Source organism: Aedes albopictus, chromosome 1 (genome assembly GCF_035046485.1).
Source record: "Aedes albopictus strain Foshan chromosome 1, AalbF5, whole genome shotgun sequence".
NCBI lineage: Eukaryota > Metazoa > Arthropoda > Insecta > Diptera > Culicidae > Aedes > Aedes albopictus.
This window is the reverse complement of record NC_085136.1, coordinates 286,461,147-286,487,432: the sequence shown is the minus strand read 5'-3', so window position 1 is coordinate 286,487,432 and position 26,286 is coordinate 286,461,147. Positions and strand designations below refer to the sequence as shown.

At 39.6% G+C, this 26,286-nt stretch overlaps 1 protein-coding gene across 12 annotated transcripts in view; it reads right to left on the bottom strand.

Annotated features, from left to right (window-relative positions):
- Window positions 1-26,286, bottom strand: part of LOC109623069 (peripheral plasma membrane protein CASK) — a 259,898-nt gene that overhangs the window by 116,393 nt on the left and 117,219 nt on the right. The window contains exon 1 of one of the 12 annotated variants that reach the window (XM_062846942.1): window positions 9,045-9,065. The exons of the other annotated variants lie outside the window; for them this stretch is intronic. The gene's annotated coding sequence lies outside the window, so the exon portion shown is untranslated. Of the gene's footprint in view, window positions 1-9,044; window positions 9,066-26,286 lie in introns of those variants that run through there. 12 annotated transcript variants of the gene reach the window in all.

Sequence of the window (26,286 nt, the reverse complement as noted above, 5' to 3'; positions counted from 1 at the left end):
AATTTGTCTTTAAATTTCGCCAAGTACTGATGTACAATTTTCACAGGAAATTCTGCGGAAAGTCTTCTAGGAGTTCCATCGGGAACTTCTCTAGGCAGCATTCATTTATAACGTATACCTTAAATCTTCATTTTCTGATTCTTTCCTCCTCCTTCCGTGACCCTTTTTCTATGAAAATCCTATTTTTTGCATGGGCCGTAACAATCACTTATACTTCACCTCATCCTAGAGCGTTACGTAATTTTTGGACAGTGTCCTACAAACGTGATTGGGAATTCTCGCAGGACCACTATGAATTTGTGGATGAGTTCTAGTGGGAATTCCTGTAGGAGTTTCAATGAGAATTCTTGTAGAAGTTTTACAGAGTTCCGTAAGAAATTCCCCTTGCTGTCCATACTATTTTTTTTCTAGACAACGACAATTTATTTAGGAGTTCTACCCAAATTTCACCACAAATACCTGCAATTTATCTAGGAGATCTACCGGAAATTATTGCAGGGGTTCCACCGGAAACTTTTCTAAAAGTTTCACTAGGAGTTCCTATAGAAATTGCACAGAACCCAACTAACAATCACTTATTTTACAAGCACCTTAACGACAAATTGGTTCAGCATGATGCTTAATAACATTTGGATAATTTTCAGGCACAAGCTTTGTTCGGGTTTTGTTCACACAAATTTGGAGAAACTATAAAGCATAGTGTTGTGTACCAACTGAACTGTTTGTTGTTAAATAGTTTTGCAACTATATAGTAAAGCTGCTATTCAGTTTTGCAACTATATAGTAAAGCTGCTATTCAGCTTTAGAAAAAATGATTAGAAATAAAAAAAAATGCAGTTTTTTTTAATTTCCCCGAGAGTTTATGATTGGAACTTAATGCTGTGAATCAATATTGTGAAATAATAGCTACACATAAATTTACCTAAATCCAGATTCGGACTCGAGACCCGTCGATTGCCAGCCGCATACCTTCCTATCTGCGCCATCCTAGAGATGATGAATTGCAGCGCTCAAATCAAAACATAAACTTCCCGTGGTTTAATAATGATTAGACTTCGACTTCTATTCAGCAGTGGTGAATTAGCACAACATTATGGTTAACGACTGAACAACAGATTAATTCAGCTGTGTTGTTCAGTAATTTTTTTTCATCACGTACTCTGAGTCGAACCCAAGTAACACAACTAGTATTATAAGAGTTTAAAATTCACGTTTCATACATAGTCGGTAGGGCCCATATAGCCGAGGCGGTAAACGCACGGGTATTCAGCATGACCATGCTGAGGGTGACGGGTTCGATTCCCGGTCGGTCCAGGATCTTTTCGTAAAGGAAATTCCCTTGACTTCCTTGGGCATAGAGTATCTTCGTGCCTGCCACACGATATACACATGCAAAATGGTCATTGGCAGAGGAAGCTCTCAGTTAATAACTGTGGAAGTGCTCATAGAACACTAAGCTGAGAAGCAGGCTTTGTCCCAGTGAGGACGTTACGCCAAGAAGAGGAGGAGAGGACATAGTCGGTAGTTCATTTCTTGTATTATGAACTCATTATTGAACACTTATATAAGCAAAACAGCGCAAAAAATGGCGGCTTATAAAACATCTTACGGGTTATTTAAGATGTATCCTAATACACTAATAATACTCCAAGGATACATTCGAACCAACTCTCTAATATTGATTAGGCGAAAATGAGTTATTAGACAGTTATAAAACTTGCATATAACACATATAACACAATTTCATTTAAGAGTTGAAATTAAGATATTTTCAAGTAATACAAATCTAGTAAAAGCTGTTATCGTGCGTATTATTTCAAATGTTGTAATTAAGCTATTTGAAAGTTATATAACTTGAAAGTGTCATATATGCACCATATTTCCAGTCTCATAGGAAATCTGACTGTATACAAAGCGCGAAAGAACAAAAAAAAACAAAATAATATATTTATTTTTCTCAATTAATGCTATAAGTTTCTTCAACATGAATTGCTTCTTGAGAGATGGAGTCGATGATGTCTGAATTTTTGGATAATAAATTAAACAAATGGGATAGACTCAGTAGTATAAGCGCTACTTTACTTGCGCTTCAAGATTTATGGTGAAACTTATAATTACACTCACTCATAATTCATGCGCCATTGTATTGAATTGAAAAACGTAACATTAATTGGCCATACGGTTCTGTTTTGTTGATTTTTTTAAATCCAGACCAAAAAAGCAATATGGCAGATTGTTCATGAAGTTTACAGTGCTGTTCAAAAATACTGGTAATGCTATTGGAAATTTCAATCATAAATAAAATTGAACCCTTGAACCGGAATAGACTTAAAATGGATCATAGTCAAGATTTATTAAACTTTAAAGCGGTTTTGTTCAGCGATGAATGAACATCAAGGAAAACAAAAGTGTCATTTCGTTTCATATTGTTGTTTATGTACTCATATTTTTATTCAGTACTGTAATTTGAATCATTTTTCTATTAAAATGAAGAGGAGCAGTAAACGCAAATCTTTTGTTTTGATTTAGAACAAGCTCAAATGCCTTCAAAATAACATCTGGCGAGCCACTCTACAACAAGAGCTTGTTATTACACGCAAAACAAGAAAAGCTACCAAAAATTGAGATATGCCTTTTCTACCAATTTATGTATTAAAAACGTACAGAAAATGTGATAAATCATAATCCTTTCGTTGTATTAAGATGCGCTACACGGTTCCATAGCTTCCATACCACTACACACAAACACCTCCATTGAAACCCGAGAAGTTGAACCGGGTTGCGTCTAAAAATAACTTTCGCTTCGCTGCTGAGCTTCGCGTCCTATTGTCTACATGGAATTTTCCACTTGCAAACAGCAACCTGCTAGATGCGGGCTTTTCAGTGCACAATGGGTCTAGAGTCGTATTTACGAAGACAAAAATGTTTCTGCCTAGTTCTGTCATTTCTTTCTTTTTTTCATTATTGTGAAATGATTACGGTCAATCAAGTGTGGCTTATCCAAAAATCTGCTGATTAATTATTCTCTATACAATATCAGAATGTTTTACAAAGTTATAGCAAATTTAAAAAAATAAAACATTCGATTGATTTGATTGATTTGTCTTTATTCAAGACTTTCAGCCCTTGGATAAAACATTCGAATCATTAGAACTTTTCGAAAAGTTTTCAAAGTTGCAATAACTTTTTTGCCTTTGGTCATATTTTAGTTGAGTCCAACGATACATGAAGACCAATACATTAGTCACAAACAAATAAAATTATTAGAAAGCAGATTTTTGAATCAGTTTAACAGGACGAACCACTTTAACATAACAATAATAGGGAATAGGGTCAACAATTGAAAATAAACTTTCTAAAACACAATATGTGTCTAAAAACTTAAGGCTGAAGCATAAACAGTTTTGTCTTCGCAAATACGGCTCTGGACCCATTGTGCAGTGTGGCGGCTGTATCACTTCCATCACCAAGCCACGTTTGTGTTGATCATGATGGCTTTCAGCCTCTTGTCTATTCATGTGCAGTTATAGCCGTGCTGGTTAGAGCGCAGGATACTGAGTATCACCATGATTGTGTTTGGGTTCGATTCCCGCCGCCGCCCGTATTTCTTTTTGAATATGTATTGGTATTTGATGCCGCCACTGCTGCCATGATCAGTCTAAAAATAGAACAAATAATGAGAAACCAGTGCGACAGAGCACACGCACACATGCGAAATTTTCCTTTTCCAGATTCTAGGAAGCCAATACAATTTTTGGTATACTGCCACCTACCAATTTTTGTATTTGCAAGGCCCTAATACAATATTTGTATATGTTTCATACCCAATTGTATTAGAATCTGCCAATCTCAGGTTGCGTGTACATTTAAAATACGTTTAAATAACGTATTTTCAACATTCTCACTTGTTTGTTTGTTTTGTGACAATCATTACAACTCCAATACAACTATATTACAGCTATTTGGTTGATCTGTCATTCTGTCAAAATAAAATAATACAAATGACGAGCCATTACTGGATGCTCATAGTTGTTTTGAATTCTGTCAAATGTTATGTGTACAGTTACAATTCACGATAACGCAGCCGACTAACCCATGTTTGGAACAGCCCGTGAGCTTGGAGAATTGGCCAGCAGCGCGGAAACACAGCATATCAGACCGGGACGGAAATTTGATGACCATAGTTGGCGGATGTTTTGCGATTGGGTTCTGGCTGCTGTTTGGCATTGCTCGTGGACTAAAACGCCTAGCGCTTTGGCCGGATGCTTCCCAGATTTGTGTATGTGAACCCTGTTTGGACAGGGATGGTAATCACGGCCACTGACTGCTTTCAGAACAACTTGGCGAGGTGGATTCTAGCTTTTCCTGGGAACTCAGCTGTTTAGCGAGTTGTTGATCTCATTGAAGCTTGATTGGTACCCGGTTCGGCTTGAGATCAGTTTTTTTATATCTTGCTGAATTAGTTAATTTGGTTAATTGATTATTTATTACTCATGATTTATTATTTTCTGCAGGCAGAGTAACTGCAGTATGACAGTAGCATAGCTCATCAAGAAACTGCGAATTAAAACGTAAACATTGGTTACTTTCAATATGAAAGTGGTGTTGTATATATGTATATTTCACATATTTTTTCAAGCTTTACAGCCAAAGATATTATTTTGCCAGAAGTCAGCAGCTAACATAAATTAAGCCTCAAAATAACACTTGTTGTTTTGCAATCCTCTTATAATACGTTTATAAAACATTTTTGGATTTTTTTAATTACTAAAGATGTTTTCTGTGTTACTTGGGCAGTTATTCGACTCAGAATATTGCTTGGAATGTTTCTGGAAACTTTCGGACAAGATCTTTATAAATGCTGAATGAAGTCTTGAGTCGAATTATTGGTGTTTTGTTTTTAAGAACCTCGGTGAATTCCTCCCTAGACTACTGAATTATTTCTCGTAACTTCACTTTTTACCTCTTCAGCGACTCTAAAACTGGAACTTGCGGAGAATTCAGGATCCGAATCAAATTGAAAATGGATAAAAACGACAATTCTCGCAATTTTCTACAAATTACGAGCTATTTTGATGACAAAATTCAAGAATTTACGTTCGTTGGACAGGTAGGTTTGAGGTTAGGAAATCGCCACTAGAAATTTTTTTATAGACGTTTTTCCAAGACTTTTACAGGATTTCTGAAAAATTTCAAGCAAGACACTTGGCAGCTTTATTTTCAGAACTCTGGCATATATTGACAATATTTTTGATAAATTCCTTCCAGGCACTCTTGTCAATTCGAAAGGAGTTGTGTGTTCACCTGATTACAAGATCAGTGATAGATTCCTTCTCTGGTATTAAGCAAAGCCACAGAAATGATTTCTTCTGAGATTTTTTTAGCTTATTCTGTGAAAACACACTACAGATGCCTTGTAGAGTAGGTACTTGTGAATATCCAATACGAGTTCTTGGAAAAATATTATATTTATTAGAAAAGTTTTGGCAGACTTGTTCCATGATTCTTCGCGAATATCTGAGACGGTTTTTGCTGGATTCAAGGTTAACTCGGCGGCTGGAACAATGAAAATATAACTCTCAATCCCTTGGAGCACCTTACACTAGTTCAGTTGTTCTAATTAAGTCGAATTATTTTTCATGAATTAGGTAATGAATTTAAATTTCAACTTAAATATGCAAGATTTTTCTGAAGTACTGCGGTGCACTTGTCATGGCTTTGCGGTGCACCAAGTGCACCGCGGTGCACGATCTGAAAACCGCTGTCCTAAAGGAATATCTGGTGGATCTGCTAGAGGATGTTCCGGTAGAACTCCTGGAGGATTTCCCGATGGTACTTTGAAAAGAATTTCCAGCGAAATTCCCACAAGTAGGGTAGCGAACCACTTAGGCAGCGGCCGGTATTTTGGGCACTCTTCGCTATAACTCAGTCAATTCCAAACCAGTTGACTTGAAACTTTGTACACGGCTAGAGATACTATCTCGTATCTCATCGCGTTCCAAAAATTGTGTCAATTGGTTCAGAATTGGCTGAGTTATAGCAGAAAAGTGCCCAAAATAGGACTCCTGTCGAGATGGTTCCACTTCCCTATTTTCGGCGGTACTCCTGTTAGGAATTTCCAGTGGAACTCTTGCGTAATTATACGTTAGAACTTCGAAAAGAATTACCAGTGAATCAAACTTTCAAAAGAGTTTCTGACGCAACTTTTCTAGGTATTAAGGCGAAACTGGAAGCATTTCCTCACTTTTTGTTTTTTTTTATTCAATAACGAAGCAATATTTTCAAAATCGGTTTTCGTGCACATGTAGAGTATGGACCAAGGTATCTTCTAAATTTTTTCTGTAGTGGAAAATATTTTTCGTTTTTGCAGAAACCATTTTTGAACAAAATTTCACGAAAAAATGGTTTCTGCAAAAATGGAAAACATTTTCCACCTCAAAAAAATTCAGAAGATACCTTGATCCATACTCTACATGCGCACGAAAACCGATTTTGAAAATATTGCTTCGTTATTGAATAAAAAAAAAATCAAAAACCGAAAAATTGAGAAAATGCTTCCAGTTTCGCCTTAAAAGTGTATCTTCTAGAGAAATTTTGTGGTGGAACTCGTAAAGATTTTTCCTGTGGAACACAAAGAGAAGTAATTTGAGGAATTTTCGGGGAAATTCTCTTTGGAACTCTTAGACGAATTTCTGAAGAGATTTTGGGTGTAACTTCGAGAAGAACTCCCACAAGAATTCCCACAAAAAACTCTTGCCGGATTTCCTGGTAAAATTTCAAGAAATAATCGGTGCATCGTCTAGAAAAAATCTTTCGGAACTCCTAGACGAATCCCTAGTGAAATTCCTAGAGAGATTTTCGCTGCAATTCCTAGGAGAATCTCTGGTGGAACCCGCTACAGGAATTCTCGGTGGAAATCTTAGAAGAGTTCCTAGTGAATATACTTAAAGGATTCACGGTGCATCAACTTCTACAATTTCTGGATATTAGCGGAGGAGGCCACCCTACAGGTATTCACAGAGGATCTTCGAGTGCACCTTCCGGTGTAACTGGAAGAACTGCCGTTGAAACTTCGGACAGAATTCCCAGTGAAACTATGACAGGAATTTCTAAAGGAACTCCTAGAGGAATTCCCAGTGGATCTCCTAGGGAAAAAGGTAGAAGTTAAAAAAAAAACATTCAGTGGAACTTCTAGACAAGTTGTATTTGGAACTCCTAAGAGAATTCGTAACGGAACTCCTGGAGAAACTGCAAGAGGCATTCCCGTTGTAACTTCGGAAACAGTTCTTTGAATTTACGGTGCAACCTCTAGAGGGAGGTCTGGTGGAACTCCTGGAGAAACTGCAAGAGGCATTCCCGTTGTAACTTCGGAAACAGTTCTTAGAATTTCCGGTGCAACCTCTAGAGGGAGTTCTGGTGGAACTCTTAAAAGAATTTTCGTTGGAACTTCCAGAGGAATTTTCGGTGGAAGTACTAGAGGTTTCTTGCTAGAATTTACAGTGGTACTAATACAGAAATTGGAGATGGAAATTCTATTGAAGCTTCGATCAAAACTCTTGGAATTACTGGTGGAATTCCTTGAGAATTTCTTGATGAATTTTCTGAAGGAACTACTGGAAGAATTCCTTGTGGAACTTCTCAAGGAACATCTAGAGAAATTGCTGATGAAACTTTCGCTGGCACTCCTAGAGGAATTTCTGCCGGATCTCTTACGGGGACTTCTAGACGTATAATTGGTCTTATTTGAACTCCGTTAGCGATTCCTGATGGAAGTTCTTGAAGAAATCCTGGTGGAACTTATTTTAGAAGTTACAATAACCATTGTCGAGTTCATTTCCAGTGAATGTGTTTTGGATGAGTTTTATGGGTCCATCTAATGAAAGTCTATTATAAGTTTTTTTTTTGAGAATGGACGAACTGTTTAATTTTCTTAAATCGTTTTTTACACTAAGCGGAGAATCCCTTCTATCCAGCTCTAGATACAAGAATTGTCTGCAAATTCATACCTCCAATCCATTAGGCGTGGTACACAAATTACGTAACGCTAAAATCGGCGATTTCAGACTCCCCCCCTCCCCCTTGTAACGCTTTTTGTATGAAAACCAAAAATATGTTGTATGGCTCGTAACGCTAAGCTAGACTCCCCCCCTCCCCCTATAGCGTTACGTAATTTGTGTACGATGCCTTATAGCACTTCTCTTTTACCACTCACACACACACACACACACACACGTACATTTACTCCGGATTCATAACAATTTCCAGCGTAAACGAGCTCGCTAACATTCCGCCATCTATCACATCATCATCTTTGTCGTCATATTTACCAAATGTTCCATCGTCATTCAACAATGGTGTCACCAAATGACATTTGTACGACTCACAATGGCAACGCACTGTCTGTACTGTAGGTAGATACTTTTGGCATGCACTTATTCTGATTTGCGTTTACCGAGACCGAGAGAAAGATCTTTCTCGAGAAACAGAAAGGCTATCCATTCAGCACTCGTCATCATCATCATCATTATAATAAATTATGCTAATGCAAGAGTCGAGTCGAGTAAAGTGCGCCCGTCGGTTGGTATGGTACTCAGATTTCTTTCTGAAAACTCGCGTGCGTGACAAACTGCCCTGGTCTGACTGTCAACCAAGGAGCTGAGCTATCTGCATGTAGCTGAGTGAAGATGCATCCGGAGGACGATACGATCCTTCGGGTGGATTTCTTAGCGCATTTGGGTTTGGTGGGATGTGTGTTCGTCGTAATTCTTATTTTTGATAAAAGCGCCCATATCCGAGGAAATGAAATGCCAAGCCAAGTGGTATCGCTCTGAGGAGAGGTTCCTCCGAATGGTGGGCCGTTTGAATGCATAATGAGCATTTGCGATTGGAGTGTGGCAGGGAAATTACTCGAAGCTGAAATCTGGCGGAACGTGTAGAAGAAACGGAAGAAGCCGGAAGGGCTCTTCAGGAAATAAACGAAGAATGCAAATGAAGCTAATGAGCTACTGCTGCTGCTGCATTTATTTTTCCGAGAATTGACTTACGTTTTACTGAGTGGCTTGTTATCAGCAGATGGAAGGTTGGTAGGATTCCAACGAGAAACGTACCTGAAAGTAGAAAAAGAAAAGGGTGAGTGGTTAGCTTTATTTATAGAATTAATAACAATAGTGAATTTGTGCTGCATTAAGGGCAAACGTTTCCCTAGAAATCTAGAAAGAAACGATGGGATGCATGGGACTTGAAGACTAGGAAACCATAAGACTAGGAGACTAGAAGACTAGCAGACCACAAGACTAGAAGACTAGAAAACTTGAAGGTTAGAAGACTAGAATACTAGAACACTAGAAAACTAGAAGGCTAGAAGACTAGAAAACTTGAAGGTTAGAAGACTAGAATACTAGAACACTAGAAAACTAGAAGGCTAGAAGACTAGAAAATTAGAAGACTAGATGATTTGAAGACTAAAAGATAAGAACACTAGAACACTGGAGCACTAAAAGATTAGAAAACTAGAAGCCTAGAAGACAAGAAGACTAGAAGACTAAAAGACTAGAATACTAGAAGACTAAAAGACTAAAAGGCTAAAAGACTAGAAGACTAGAAGACTAGAAGACAAGAAAACTAGAAAACTAGAAGACAAGAAGACCAGAAGACCAGAAGACCACAAGACTAGAAGACTAGAACACTAGAATACTGGAATACTAGAACACTAGAAAAATAGAAGGTTAGAAGCCTAGACGACTAGAAGACTAGAAGACTAGAAGACTAGAAGACTAGAAGACTAAAAGACTAGAAGACTAGAAGACTAGAAGACTAGAAGACTAGAAGACTAGAAGACTAGAAGACTAGAAGACTAGAAGACTAGAAGACTAGAAGACTAGAAGACTAGAAGACTAGAAGACTAGAAGACTAGAAGACTAGAAGACTAGAAGACTAGAAGACTAGAAGACTAGAAGACTAGAAGACTAGAAGACTAGAAGACTAGAAGACTAGAAGACTAGAAGACTAGAAGACTAGAAGACTAGAAGACTAGAAGACTAGAAGACTAGAAGACTAGAAGACTAGAAGACTAGAAGACTAGAAGACTAGAAGACTAGAAGACTAGAAGACTAGAAGACTAGAAGACTAGAAGACTAGAAGACTAGAAGACTAGAAGACTAGAAGACTAGAAGACTAGAAGACTAGAAGACTAGAAGACTAGAAGACTAGAAGACTAGAAGACTAAAAGACTAGAAGACTAGAAGACTAGAAGACTAGAAGACTAGAAGACTAGAAGACTAGAAGACTAGAAGACTAGAAGACTAGAAGACTAGAAGACTAGAAGACTAAAAGACTAGAAGACTAGAAGACTAGAAGACTAGAAGACTAGAAGACTAGAAGACTAGAAGACTAGAAGACTAGAAGACTAGAAGACTAGAAGACTAGAATACTAGAAGACTAGAAGACTAGAAGACTAGAAGACTAGAAGACTAGAAGACTAAAAGACTAGAAGACTAGAAGACTAGAATACTAGAAGACTAGAAGACTAGAAGACTAGAATACTAGAAAACTGAAAGATTAGAAGACTAGAAAACTAGAAGACTAGAAGAGTAGAATACTAGAAGATATTTTGGAAAACCTTTTAAGTGTCAACAGAAATAAAAATAGCCTTCTGAACTATTGAACTTCATCCAATTTGCATCTGATTGCACACAATCAGATTCGAACTCCTCGAGTCGAGTTTCTTTGGCATCTGAATTCCGATTTCCGAACTTCATAAACTGTCAACTCAAAAACTCACCATTTCGACGGGCATTGAAGCAGTTCCCGGATGTTGCTCGTCGCAAAAAAACAACTTTTCGTCTACCATATCCCACAGAATGCAATAGTTAGATATATCCACTAAAAGTGCACTCTTCGACAGATGCAGAGCGAGTTTTAGCACCTTCCATCATCGTCCTCGTTGTCGTCTTTTACCACCGACTGACTGGTTCTTGTGCAAAACTGGCAAACACCAGGAACAATCATCTGCCATGGAGATCCCTGCTGCAGTTTTTCGCCACCAAATAGTTCGAACGAACGAACGAACGAACGCACGAACAAGCAATCGTCTAAAGATGAAAAAAGTTGACACTTGTTTCCTCCATCATCCCTGGGAAAAGGAACAATCGCCGGGAAATTTCGTTTCGTCACGAACAACAAAAGAAGTGCGGCAAAAAAAGTGCTGAACGGAATTCGTTTTCTGAACGAGTTGTCACAGATGCACGGAGGGAAAAGATTGTCAAGTTAAACGTATTTCCGGTTGAATCAACAATTAGTGTTCTTTGAACTTAATATTATTCTTGTGTAGGTTAAACGTTATCGTTGGATTGATTTAAGTATGTGAAACACTGTTTCGTTGTTGTCCAAGAGCAGGTGAATAAACTAAGAAAATATTTATAATTATTATAAACGTTAGAATACGTGGAACGCAAGACAGACGATAGAAAATTGGATGAAAGGTAGGTAATAGAAGATAGAAGGCGATTTAAATCCTGTCAGTCGTACCAAACATTCTCCAAACAAAAAAAATAATAAAAATAGCAATTAAATGTTTATGCACAGACAAACAGACGTAACACTCTGGTAATCTTCATCGTACACCGATTAAACGGTCTATTTAAAAATTTGATAGTTGGCCTACCGCCCATCCGTAGCGCTCGCATCGTTTTCGTTCGAGTTTGACGTTTGCCCACTACCGCCACCTAGTTGAAAGTTGGCCAAATTCAGTCCTTTTAGCATTGGGCGAACATGTTTCCGCGACTATGATTTGAATCGAAAAATGTGCGAAGTGTTACGTCTGTTTGTCTGTGGTTTATGGATCAGTTGAAACAAGTATCACTTACGTCCAAAAAAATTTCTCCGTGTACCCTCAGAACCAATTGGTCTCCAGATGGTTGGGTGGGTAAAGTTGTTTGCACATAAGTGGCAAGGCGGAAAAAACAGCATCATCAAATCTGTTTGTGCATGCATCAGATTCTCGGGATCGAACTGCCGGCTGCTTACAAGATTTTCTCCTGCAAAGCAAAACATCTTGGCAGTGGCCCAATAACAAAAATCCGGACACTCTATCTACAATAGCATTTTCGCACGAAGCAAACTGAACAGTCAGTGCTAGTGAGCATCAACTGACGCTAATTGCCAATTTATGTTCCGCATGCGGACCCTCATGGTGGAACATTGGACGCCTTAAGCTCTGTTGAAGCGTCCAGCATCGGGACGGGACAGTAAAAATTTAGCACTCTCATGAGACCGGCAAAGGGATTGTGAAATGGTGACTAATTCAAGTCACTTCTAACTTGCCCAAAGGACCCAATCCAAAAGATAAACGGCAGCCAGCGAACTTCGACCCTCCCCATTTGGAACAATTTACGGATTGGGCAGCGCAGTAACCGTTTCTCTCGATGGGGCTCGTTAGCGTTGATGTTGTTGCGGTCTGGTGTTTTTTTTCTGTATTTTTGAAGCTTTTGGTGGTCACCCATGAATCCGAACAGCTCATAGAGATAGACAAGTGTGAGTGGGTTTTATGATTCGGATCATTACCATAGATGGCCGCAACACTATCACCATCTGGTGGGGACACTCGGGACACTGTATTCGATGGGTTTGTTGGCATCTATATATTTGGTAGATACCAATGACGTTTACTGCTGTTAGCGAGTTTTTTCTTACGATATTTCGCGCACATTGCCACTGTTTACTTTTCGACCCGAATAATCAACTCCTGACAAGGAAGCTTCAAAATCTTTCACGCACAATGCCATGGTTTACTTTTCGCACCGAATAACCGACTCCCAGCAGCGATGAAACTTCCGAACCTCTCGCGCACACCCCATGTAACAGAACCAGCTGAATAACAGTTTCTCAAGCTAAAGTTGGCTTAAACGTTGATTGTTCCACTCTTGTACAGCAAAAATGTCCCTAATTGCGGACCATGGATTACTGCACGAATTTATACTGGCGCTTACTCTCACACGAAATTTGACGTTTGAGCAGTGTCGGCACCGCTCAAACGTCAAATTTACAGTGAGAGAAAGCAGGCCAGCATAAATTCGTGCAGTGGACCATATGAATGCATTGGAATCATGGCACATTGGTCGGGCTTCTTACAAAGGGGCGGCCAAAACTCTCAAAAAACGATTGATATTTTTAAACTAAATTTCACCTTATAACAAAGTTAATGTATTGTACTTTTATGATTCTTAATTAAAAGCATACCAGCTTTTGTATTTCAATGACATTTTCACTGCCAAAGTGGCCTAAGTCATAAAATTGAAAAATGAATTATTCGAAAAAAGTAAAATAATAATATTTTGAGAATGAAATATATGTTTTAAGTTATCCAGCATATGAAAGCTTGTTATTGGACTGTTTGAATGCACGAATGGTGCAAAATTAATATGACACAAAACTTTTCAAATTTTCATATATTGTACCTTAGAAATTTTAATAATTTTTAAGTTAAGAAACGGTTCGTGTCGTCACGTGTCGCCGCAATTTCGAATAGTACATCTTAATCATCATGCTTAGAGCTGCCTAAAAACGTTTAAATATTTTGCAGAAATTTGCAGTTTTTCAAATTAGAGCTTTTTAAAAAAAGTCATGTTTTTTTCATATATTTTACGTTATTTTTCCATTTTTTACTGAAATAAAATTTATCTTTCCACATTTTTCACACGTTTTGAACAAACTTGATTGGATTTGATCGAAAGATGATCATTTATTTAAATGCGAATTGATTTTCTAACAAAAAACGCAAAAAATATGGGGTTTACTGATTTTCATCGTTTTTGAAATTATTGAAATTACGTAATTTTTGAATACCCCTTTTTAAACACTAAAAATACTATATAACATATCTAGGCAACCTATAACTTCGATTAAACACATAAAAAGAGTTTTGGCCGAACTTTATTTTTTTCCGACCATTGTGCATGGTAGACAGAATGTCCTGGGCTGAGACGTCCTGGGCGCTAGTAAATAGCGTCACTGATAAATGCGAAAACATTAACAACTTTTTGTTTACCGTTTATTTTGGTTTGTTGGGCTTGGATGGAATGGACCATTGTTCCTGTGTAGTGCAGTATATGATGAAGTGGTTCCACAAGCTGTAGAGAATGAAGATATTCCTGAACTGAAGTCGCCAGAATCTACCAACGTAGAAACTGTATTCTTCATTGCACGATTTGACAATTCTTAGGTCACCATGACAGTTTTGCAAAAAAAGGTTTTGTTTTTAGTCCTGTTTTTGCTCATGCGTTATCTGTCAAACTGACACCTGATATCTGTCTAAAATTTCCATTGTTTAATGAAAAATACGAGGAACTTTTGATCTTGACAAAGTTTGAGTTATTTCGGAAGACACAAAAGATTATCGCCTACGTTTTATGGTTCATCAACAACTTTTGAAGAGTCGGTGAGCGAAGCACTGCAACATGCAGCAACGGCGCCTTCGATTCCCGAATTGAAGGAGGCAACTAAGCGAATTGTTCAAGCAAACTTCTTCAAGTTGGAATCGAACGGCTGCGAGCGCTAGAGTCATGTAAGAGAATGGGCAACCTGGTCCTCTTCTTGGACAACGGGTGACTACGAGTTGGAGATAGAATTCGTTACAGAAAACTTGTAAACGAGGTTAAAAACCAACGGATTGTTCCGGAAAGCACCCTCCAACGAGAAGACTCATCGCAGCGGTAGGTAGAGACAATCTTCATGCTTTTCCGAGAGCTACTGGATAGTAGAAGCCACGAAAGATGACTATAAGGGTGACTAGCTTGCTGAGCAGTTCATGGGAGATTTCCCATCATATCACACGATTCTAAAAGTTGGAGTAGACTTCGCTGGACCTGAGAGGAGGTGTGCGACAATGGAACTTATTTCATGGGCGCGCGATCGGAGCTTCTTGAGTTTTACCAGCTTTTCAAATCCAACTCAAACAATGGAAAGCTGTCACAATTCTGCGACTCATGTGCTATTCGCGACTTCGAAGTTGCAGAATGTGCGTGAAGATATACGTGAGAAAAAACGAATGGGAAATATTTTTTGCTTTTTTCACACACATTCTGACAGTTCCTTACGAGGTTTTTCATTGGAGCGACAAAGAGTTGGAATCTCTTTTACCTTCGTAGTTGCGAATTAGAGGCTGGTGTCAAAAGCTTCGCGTTCCTTGTTGGGTTGCGTTTGGAAGCGACACAATATTCGCTGAACTCCATATGTTATGTGATGCATCCTTAAAAGCCGGGTGCATACATACAGGGGATGGCCAAAATGTTTGGGATAGGCTACTTTTTTTCTCCCACAAAAAAAAATCAACATGCAGTAACAGTGCATCAAAAAATCTCAAATTTTGACTGTTTGTCAACCTATGATATGTGCACCATTGGTACAAATTTGGGCTCGATTGAATAATTTTTCGCGAAATTATAACTGTTCGGGTAAAACACTATTATTTAGACAACTCATTTTTGAGCTGTCATATTTCGGAAACCAGTGAACCGAATTGAATGAATTTTTTAACGTTTATCAATAGGGACAATGGAAATTCGCAATTTCACGGAAGCCGCGAAATCCGCGAAATTGGGCATTGGTCGCGAAATTTAAGAAATCCCGCGAAATGCCACGAAATCTGTCAAAATTTAGAAAATAACCTCGAAATTCCACCAATTTTAAATTTTAAAACAATAATTTGCTGATAGATTTTAACAGTGTAAAGTAATTTACAATTCTGAATTCGTCATAATGAAAGTTGAAGGCATTTAACATCTGCTTATTTTTTGATTTTTCATCACATTTGTTATTTTTTCTGTGAATTTATGATTACGCTTCACGAAATTCAAGTGAATTATTCATTTCGCATGCAAAAATGGTGTTTTCTTCAACAAAACGTTCAAAAATGTTTAGCCGCGAAATTGCCGCGAAATTCACAATGTTAGCCCGCGAAATTTTAGAAATTTTGCCTCGAATTTCCATTGTCCCTATTTATCAACAATATATTGATACTTAATACGACGTTATAAAATGTAATATTTTCTCACGGCCAATTAAGTTATACCGGGTTGAAATTTTTACCCATATAGAGGAAAATATGTCAAATTTACAATACCACACAAAAATGTGTTCTTCCTTCAATCTAAATAGGCTCTAATATATCTGATTAGAGATAACTTGAGAACAGAAGTGGAAAATCTTTGGATATCAACACTAAAATTTATTGACATTGATGTAAAAAAATACATTTTTTCGAGAAAAATCCAAAAAGTGTCAATCCATGATAATTTATTCAACGTTTAAAAATTACCTATGTTTTAATAGTTTGTGAAGCATTTACATATTGTTAGTGTACGTTCAAAATTTCATTCAATTCGGTTTACTGGTTTCCGAGATATGACAGCTCAAAAAATGAGTTGTCTAAAAAATAGTGTTTTACCCGAACGGTTCTAACTTTGCGAAATATTAATCAATCGAGCCCAAATATGTACCAATGATGCACATATGATAGGTTGACAAACAGTCAAAATTTGAGATTTTTTTATGCATTCTTCTTCTTCTTCTTCCTAATGGCTCGACGTCCTCACTGGGACTTGGCCTGCCTCGCTTCAACTTAGTGTTCTTTGAGCACTTCCACTGTTATTAATTGAAAGGCTTTCTTAGCCTGCCATTGCATGAATTTGTATATTGTGAGGCAAGTACAATGAAACACTATGCCCAGGGAATCGAGAAAATTTTCCCGACCGGAACGGGAATCGAACCCGCCATCTCCGAATTGGCGATCCATAGCCTTAACCACTAGGCACTCTATGAATAGTTTAAGCATGTTGAACTTTTTTGAGAGAGAAAAAAAAAGTTGCCTATCCCAAACATTTTGGCCATCCCCTGTATATTAGTATGGGACACAAATCAAATTCTCGCTCCAGTCGACTTTTTTGATTCCATTTAAGTCTTATATGAACTGTGCAAAATTTCAGCGCAATCGGTGAAACTATAATTTAGCGCAAGTGGTTCAAAGTTTTCATAGGATTTACTATGGGAAAAGTTACAATTTCAGATCCCAGAGGTCGCCCTTTGTCTCCTTAATTCAAATCGATCAACGCTTCTTGTAGAAAAATCATTTATGAAACTTTCCTTTGACGACCGCAAAACGATTGGATGCTTGTGGAAAAAGTTATTGATTTATTACCGATTAGTGATCCAACGAACGGCTTTTTGTTTTGAATTATTAGCAGCACTGTAGCTGCTGCCTTGGATGCTGCTGTTTCTGGGGGTGGTGGTGCCTCCCGCCACCGCAAGCAACAACGGCAGCAGCAGTGCTGCTGATAAAACAAAACAAAAAGCCGTTCGTTAGATCACTAATCGGTAATAAATCAATAACTTTTTCCTCAAGCATCCAATAGTTTTGCGGTCTTCGAAGTAAAGTTTTATAAATGATTTTTCTACAATAAGCAGTGATCGATTTGAATTAAGGAGGCAAAGGGCGATCTCTGGGATTTGTTGTTTGAAACTGCAACTTTTCCCATAGTAATTCCTGTGCAAACTTTGAATCGCTTGCGCTAAATTATAGTTTCACCGATTGCGCTGAAATTTTGTACGGTTCATATGGGACCTAAATGGAATCTAAACAGTCGACTGGAGCGAGGATTTATTTTTTCCATACAAGCGTGTCCCATACTACTGTATATCTTACGGTGCACGATCGTTTGACGACACTGTCACAGCAGCACAACTTACCACACGAAGTCTCGAGTGGCACCGCTCGAAGATTTAGAGAAGAAACGGGAACAGACCTCTGCTCCACGTCGCCATAGGGAGCTGTCGTCTGCACTCACCGGAGTTTATGTGTTTGAGAAGTTCGTTCAAAGTATAAAAATGACAGTCCAACTGCACTTTTGGCCGAATTCTGTGATCGTTAAGTGCTGAATTGCTACTTTTCCGTCACGCTGGAATAATTTCGTTGCCAATAGAGTGTCCGAGATACGGTACATCACCCGTGGAGGCATCTAGAAGCATATCGCTGGGCTGGAAAACTCTGCGGGCGGATGTTATGTCAAGAGGACTTCCTCCAGATCAACTAAAGCCCTACGAGATGTGATGGTAAGGTCCACCTATAGCTTGGACAAGGGTGGCCGAACGAAGAACGAACGACGGTGTCAGCTCAGCTGAAGATGTCGAACCCAGCTCTGGTCATGGTATTCGATTGTCACTCTAAAATTTAGTGTCGCTTCTGCGGAGATTCGTTCATGACAGTGGAAACCCCGATAATAGGAAAACAGACCTTCTGAGGCACGAAGAGCGCACAGAGGCGTTACATCAGCTTTTACTCCTAGCGCAACAAGAAAGGTTCCTGGAGGATTTGATCGCACTTCGCAGAATCGGTGTAATTAAACTAACACCGTAATTAGGTGCCTTGTGAACGGCATCATCTTGGTCGGCGGCCGGCTGCAGTACGCTAATATTTCGGCTGGACGGAAACATGTTCTGGAGAACCATCATCTTCAATCGATCATCAACATACAGGAGTAGTAGTTACCTGTTGTAACTGGCCATTATCTGTCCGTAACCTAACTCGGAAGATCATCCGCTGCCGCAAATGCTTTCGAACACCTCCGAAGGTTAATGAGCAGCTCATGGCGGACTTGGTCGCAGAACGTGCTGTCCGCGGCTCCACCTTTCATGCACGTGGAGGTGGATTACTGCAGTCCGTTTTATATCCTATACCCCTATCCCAAAAGGAGGAGAACGTGCCTATGGAGCCGACCTACTGATACCTATCACAAGGGCGGTTCAATCAAATGTTTTGTTGCCGTTTTTCGTGTGTCTTGTTGTGTAGTCGGTCGAGGCAGACCTTACAGCTCAAGCTTTCATCGCCGCACTGACAAGGTTCTTCTTCTGTCGGTGTCGGCCCAATATAATCATGTATGACAATGCAACGAACTTTGTCCACCGGGGTCCCGGCATGAATTGGATGAGCTTCGGAAGCTGTTTAACTTAAAATTCATCCTGACAAAGTCACCCAATTTCGGCGGCCTGTGGGAAGCCACCGTGAAGTCGATGAAGGTTCTCCTGAAGCGTACTCTAGGCAATACAGTCCTCGTATCGGAAGAAATTTCCACTGTGGTGGAACAGATTGAAGCGTGCGTGCCTCAACTCGATATCTCTCCCACCATTTTACAACGACACAAATGACCTAGAAATCTTAATTTCTGGTCACCTCTTAGTGCGCAGGTCGTTCACAGCGATACCAGAACCATCATTGCAAGAACTCATCGTATGAAGGCTCTCGAAATGACAGCGCGTGCAGTGTTTTCTTCTACGAATCTTGAATCGTTGGTCAATCCAGTACTTGTTGGTCCGACACACGTACTCGTACAAAATGGACCAACCAGCGTAAAAACCTTTTTGTCGGAACCATGGTACTGCTGTGCGAGGGTAACGTGACGCCTCTCAAATGGCGGCTAGAGATCCACCCAGGAAAAAACGACAGCATTCGTGTTGTCAAGGTTCACATGGAGCTCAGATTTCAAACATGTTGGAAACTCAAAGCTCCCATATGTTCATTACAATCCTTGGTGCAAAACAAGAGTCCTGTCAAATTTTCAGCCATTTCGGTGGTGAATTAATGGTGGCCCAAGAGCAAAATAGGTTTGTATGGGAATTACTATGGAGAATTTTCAAAAAAAGTTCTCCACGTTGTAGAGCATCCACACAAGGATAAAGTCATAGGGTCAAAGCCAAATTGAATTCTTCAGATCTCAATGATGAATGTTGCCAAAGACCGGAACTTATTTCGACAATCGGCAAAAAAGATATTAAACAAATTCTCACTCGCATGCGCATCTCCTTACACGATGTCCAGCAAGGTGTGCAAGAAGCTAACACGCATACTATGATTGCGTGTCAAGCGTGTCGGTCGAGCTGTCGTCTTCTGTTCAAGCATGCATGGATGAATATTGATTAATAACTTCTCGTGAGTCGTGAGTCGAAATGAGTTGCGGTCTTCGGCAACATTCATCATTGAGATCTAAATAATTCAATTTGACTTTGACCCTATAATATTATACTTGTGTGGATGCTCTACAACGTGGAGAACTTTTTTTGAAAATTCTCCATAGTAATTCCCATACAAACCTATTTTGCTCGTGGGCCAGCATTAATTCACCACCGAAATGGCTGAAAATTTGACAGGACTCTAGTTTTGCACCAAGGATTGTAATGAACATATGGGAGCTTTGAATTTTTAACATTTTTGAAGTTTGACCTGCCCTGTCTACAGACAAGTTAGTCCACGGCAGCCACGGCCTTTGTGAAGTTCATTTGTCAACCCACCGCTTCGATGTCTGTTCGAGATTAGAATTTCTCGAGTCCTGTTTTCGTCTACTAACGAAGTTCTTGCGTCAATTAATGTGTGGGGGTTTAGGAATCTCACACAAAGTTAGTGCATGTTGTTCTCCAATCCGTTCATTCAAATACCATTCCATTTGGTCTTCAGGATGACAAGAAGAGGGATTGCCTTACAAGATCTCCACCGATGAGCTCGTCCCAGAAAACCCCAGATGTCTGATGCTACAGTCCTGTGTGCCAACTGCCAAGCTGAAGATTGGTTGAGCTCCTAGGAGGGACGATTTAACAGACTTGCAGGATCAGACCACATGGACCAAGTAGCAGATCATTATTCTTTTCGAACAGTTGTTGCCGATGAAACCCAGTGCATATATATGTATAAAGTGTATATTTTTACATTAGTCTCTCAGAATGTTGAACTTTGGTTATTTCAGGGTGGCCGGTATATTAGCGCCGGTTAGCGAAAACATTAGCATTGTTATCATGTATATCTATCAGCCACCATTACTAGATCGCTCAAGTTTCTGATAAAAGACATAATTATCCGCTAGCTAACTTTGGGAATTTCTCAGGCATTGTCTTTGAAAAATCGTTCGGTGATTCCTTCGGGAGAATCCCTTCCGAAACTCCTTCTAGACTTGGTTAATCAACCACCCCCTCAATTACCCATGTTCCATACACTAGGCGTATCTCCGCCTTTTTCCAAAACCCCTCCCTTGCCGTCTTTATGTGCGAGAATCAGTTCAGAAGGGTTGCCTGGGGCCCGGTGGTTCTTTAGGGCTTCTATAGGAGTTTCAGGCATAATTCAAAAGATGATTTTCAGGTATTTCAGGAGGGGTCCGGATGTAGTTGTTTCTATGAGATTCAGGGAGATATAAGAAGGCTTTCAAGGAAGTTTTATGGATTTTCAGAGGCTGTTCAGGAGTGAAGATGATATTCAGGGATGTATCTCCTGAAACACTCTTGAATCCCCATAAAAAAAAACCCTGGACCGCTCCTGAAACTTGCTGGAACATATCTGAAACCGCATGAAACGTTCCTTAACCTTTGGAACATCCCTTTGGCTCCCTAAAACCCCCTGGATCAGAAACTTCCTCGAACGCCGATGAAACTCCTTAAATGCTTTACCCGCTCTTGAAACCCATTGAAACACCCAGAAACATCCCCGGAATCTCATGGAACACTCCTGAACACTCCTAGATTGAACCCACTGATTTATTTGAATCTTTACACTTCTTGATACACTCCTGAAGCTGACTGGAACGCACTGCTCTAAAAATCTCTTTAAGTCCTCTGGACCAACAATGAAACCTTCGGAAACCTGCTGAAACGTCTCTGAAAACTTATGGAACCTCACAGGAACCCCCTGGAACATCACTGAAACGCTTTTCAATCCCTTTGGAACACACTGGAATGCCCCGGAAACTCCTTAAAAATCCCTGAAACGCGCCTGAAACCCCTGAAAATCGATATAGCACTCTCAAACGTGCCCTAAACCCGCTGTAATACACTGGAACGTCCTTGAAACCCCATGGAATGCTCCTTAAACTCCTTGAAAACCCCTGGAAGGCTCCTGAAACTTCTTAAGATGAACATATAACGAAGCCACCCCTCGAATTTGCAAGAGCACAAATCTGAAGAACCAAATGTCTCACCACGCTGAAAAGTTGATCGATTGGTTACCCGCTAGTGGTGACCAATCGATCAACTTTTCAGCACTATCCATCATTTGGTTCTTCAGATTTGTGGTCTTAAAAATTCGAGGGGTGGCTTCGTTATATATTCACCTTAATGGCTTCAGGACCGCTCCCGAAACTCCTTCAAGTCCTGTGGAATACCTTGAAATCCCATGGTTGACCCTGAACCTCCTGGCACACCTGGGATCTCTTGAAACCCTATGGAACGTCCCTGAAACTTCTTGAAACGCTCTGGATCGCTGAAACCCTCTGAAACCCGCTAGAACACCATGAGGCGCCCCTGAAGCCCCCTGGAACACTACCGAAACTTCTTGCAACTCCCTGGAACGCCCCTACCACTCACTGGAACGCCCTAAAAGTTTCTGAAACCCTCTTGGCCACCCGGGAACGTATCTGAAATTCCATGGAAGGCCCTTGGGAACCACTGAAATCCCCTGAAACCCCCTGAAATCCCCTAAAAGCTCCTGGTTCATCCCAGGAGCGCCCTAGAACTTCCTGAAACCTTCTGTAACTTCTTGAAACATCACTGAAACTCACTGCAATGCACCCGAAATGCTATGAAAACCCCTGAAACGCTCCTGAAACTCCCTGAAAGCCTCTGGGACTCTCTGGAACGTCCTTTAAATCTCATGGAACGCCCCAGAAACCCCCCGGAGCCAGTGTTGGTAAAAACTCAAAATCTCAAATCTCATGGTTGAGTTGTTTCACGCACGATTCTTAACTCACCAAACTCGCCGCTGAAAGAATCATGCATGAGTTGACTCGCGATTTCACACATTGCTTTATTACTTGGTGTTCTTGTTATTTAGATCAAAGTTTTTAGAATTATATGATAGAACAAAAGTAAATCTTGCGTACAATAACATTGAATGCCGTTCAAATTGATTTGAATTCGTTATTACAGGCTAACGAGATTTCGGCGCTTGCCTCGTGAGAGCGAGATTTTGCATGAAAATCTCGCACGAGAGAAAATGATTCAGAATCGCGCGCGATTTTGCTCACGCAGGAACGGTTCATGAGTCTACTTTGACACTGCCTGGAACACTCCTGAAATTCACTGGAATACCTCTTAAGCCCCATAGAACACCTCCGGTACGTCTTTAATCATGAAACCTCATGGAACGCCAATGAAATCCCATAGATTACCCCTGAAACCCGCTCAAGCCCCGTGGGCCCTCTCGAACGCCATTGGAATTCCCCTAGAATGCCGGTAGGATTTCCTGAAACTTCCTGGAACTCCTCTGATGACTTTGATATTTGTGATCGGTTTGTTAGCAAGGCTTATTTCGAAACAGTAATTTCTTAAAATTAATTTTGTGCAGTTTTTGTGTCATCAGCAGTACAATTTTCAACCATTTTTTAAGGGAAAATTGATACATAACTTTGACCCTAAATTGGTGCAATAACGTGGCACTCATGAACATATCTACATCATTATACGATTTTTAGAATTTCAGAAACTGTTCAACACTATGGTAGCGTTCAATAATTGACAAAACATCCTACAAGTGGACAATAAGCTGCCACACAAATTTTGTAATGAGTTGGAAGGATTGAATTTGTATTTCCTTGAATGTATAGGGTGGGGCGGGGGAAGATGGGTCAGTGCCATTTTTGGGCGCTTTACTCATGTTTTGTTTATGTTAATAATTTTGTTAGATGACCAGCATGAATATACAAAAGTTTGGGACATTGATTGAAAAATTATTCACTCTCATTGGAAATAAAAAGTAAAATGGTTTTTAGCCATTTTTCTTATGCGATACATTCCATATAATCTCCATATAAACAGCCGCGGGGCAAGATGGGTCACCTTCAATTTTGAACGTATTTTTTGAGCATTTAAAAGTTATCATTTTTTATTACAAGACTATCTCATAAATGACTTCAAGCGAAATGAACGCTCAAAATTATCACATAAAATTATGATAATTTTTTAGTGTAAACATCGATTTACAAGTCGCCCTAGGACCACTCAAATCGTAAAGTTTTTTAAATTCCAAATAAATTTATAAAATGTTTACTAGTAGCTCTTATTTACTCAGTATGGATATGGAGCATATATGAATTCGGAACAAATCTTATATTTTGACGTTTTTCGTTGAGAAAATGTGAATTACTTAAAAGGTGACCCATCTTGCCCCGCACTTTTTTCACGGCGCAAAATCGATCACTTTTCAAAATTGCTCGTTTAACATCATATTTTGTATTTAATGAACTTTTTATCGACTTTTAGCATAGCTAACTAGTGTATTAAAGAGTAGCGGACGAATACAAGCCAATACGATTTGTATTTACAAAGTTATGGTGACCCATCTTGCCGCGCCCCACCCTACATAAATTTCAACTCTACATCAAACTTCCACAATCAATTCGTCAGGAATTTAGTCCATTTTTTTTAATATAACCAGTAATTTGGTTAGACTTACTACGAGATACACAAATTCCACAAGAAAATACTGGTTTTCAAAATAGAGCCAAAAAAATTTGGAAAGTATTCTGGAAACTGAATCATTCTGGAGCAACTTGGCTCAATCTTTGTTTACCTTCACAAATTTCAAGAAATTTTTCCTGGATTTAAAATTTCCTGGTATTTTTTTCGCAGTACCTACATTTCAGTGTGTCTCATGATTCAGTTCAGCACACCTCAGCGTACAAGAACCGTAAAACCTCGCGAAATAAATTGAACGAAGCAGCAGCGCTGGACAAAGATCCCCCGCGAAAAAAAAAACAGCTTACAAAAGTGTCACCATGATGTAGCGAATGCCATTGTAAACAGAAGCCACGTTGTGTTCCATCCATAGTAGGAAAAGTAAAGGAACGAACGGACGGACGCAAATGGACGACAAAAAGCACATAATTTATCGCCAGACAGTACCCGTGCCCGTGCTCGAGAGAGGTGATGGTGTGTAGAATGTAGAGTCGCGGTCGCAGTTTTCCGCTGCGAGGATAATGATGGGACATGGGGACGCTGCCGCGCCGTGCTGTTTGGGTGAGGAGAAATTAATGGCCCGACCCAACACGGACACGGATTGCGGTGGCTTAATTGATCTGGACCGAGGATGTGAAAGCAGCAGGAGCAGCACAGCAGCAGTTTGGGGGATCCTCTGGGGTGAGTGTGAGAGTTTTGACTCGAGTATTTTTTACGAGTGATGGCAAAACAAATGCAATTATCCTTGTTGGTGTTGCAAAATGTTGTCACGAGTTAAAAATGGATGGATGAGGTTTTGCTGTTAGGTGACAACAAGTTCGAATACAAGATCGATGATACCTTGATGTGGAACGTGAACCTAGGCTCACCAATCCGGAAATGGCGGGTTCGATTCCCGTTCTGGTTGGGAACGTATCTCGACTTCCTTGGGCATAGTGTATCATTGTACTTGTCCCACAATATACAAACTCTTGCAATGGCAGGCAAAAGGAAGCCCTTCAATTAGTAATACAGTAATGTTCCGATTTTATCACGCCCTCCACGCGTAAGTCCTTTATTTCTCATTCATTTGCTGTTACATTTGAGAGCAAGTGGCTCCCCTTTTCTTTAGGACAAATGTTGAAGGCGCATTTTGCAACGTTAAAAATATTGAAAATGCATATAGATTTTGTAGAATATTTAATAGCATTTTTGAAAATGGGCGTGATAAAATCGGAACAATACTGTAGTGGTAGTACTCAAAGAACACTTGGTTGAAGAGTGGCAGGTCAAGTTCTAGTAGGGACATAGAGTCATTAAGAAGAAGAATTCAGTAATTCATAATCCAAACACCCCGAACTTTAGCTATCAGCCTAGTACACCTTCAAAAGCATTTATTACTTCAACCAACAATGCTTCCATAGAATTCCATTTCATTACTTTCCCCCATTTTCCATTCCGAGAATCAAGGATCCACCAATCAACCGTGCTAGCCACCACAGCATGATAATCCAGGTGGTCCCACTTCTGGTGTCACGCAAACAGAACGAAGGATAATCATAATTCTCTGTCGTATCCTCCAGTTTACGCCGCTGCTGTCACCATCTTCATCTTCGTCATCATCACTTTCTCGCACTAGCGTTGTCGCCCAGAGTCCCTCAGGAAGGAGGACCTCAAACGTGAGCGATCCAAGTTCAAACCGTCGCACAGTGGTTTCTACATAGGTCATAATTAAAAAAAAAAAAATGAAAACTGAGTAATAGCGATATCATTGCATTAATATTGTGTATAATACCCTTGTTCAGAAAACGCGTTTCGGAACGTAAGAAG